A 431-nucleotide genomic window follows, 5' to 3' on the forward strand; every position below is an offset into this window, starting at 1 on the left:
TTTATGCCCACAAATGTGTAATTGATACATAAGTGGGACCATACGTAGGCCCACATACATATATACACACACCTATGTGTTTATATTCATGTGTAACCACAAACTAGCTTACATAATTTTTGTGTAAATTAACTTGCCTTCTGATGGTTTAGGCCTCTGTTGATCGTAGAGAAATCTCTCGTCTACCGAAGGGCATTTTCCTGGCACGACAAAGTCAGGGATCTTGTCGGCAGCGACCACTGCAACGAGAGCGAGACACAGCAACGAGGTCTTCATGATGATCCTGCAGTCTAAGTGGCGTGAGAGTTTCTCAGGCGTCTTTATATAGAGGGTGTATCCCGCAGAGGAAAGTCAGTTCCGATATGTTATTCACGTTGATGATATACAAAATAAGATTAGTTGTAAGTTTAAGTATCTTAAATAGCCATAGG

The 431-nt window shown here is 41.3% G+C and overlaps 1 pseudogene; it reads right to left on the reverse strand.

Moving 5' to 3' along the window:
* The window catches only part of LOC119593458, a 2171-nt pseudogene extending 1867 nt beyond the window's left edge, over nt 1-304 (reverse strand).
* Nucleotides 305-431: the final 127 nt, after the last annotated feature.

This window comes from Penaeus monodon, chromosome 32, assembly GCF_015228065.2.
Source record: "Penaeus monodon isolate SGIC_2016 chromosome 32, NSTDA_Pmon_1, whole genome shotgun sequence".
NCBI classification, from domain to species: Eukaryota; Metazoa; Arthropoda; class Malacostraca; order Decapoda; family Penaeidae; genus Penaeus; species Penaeus monodon.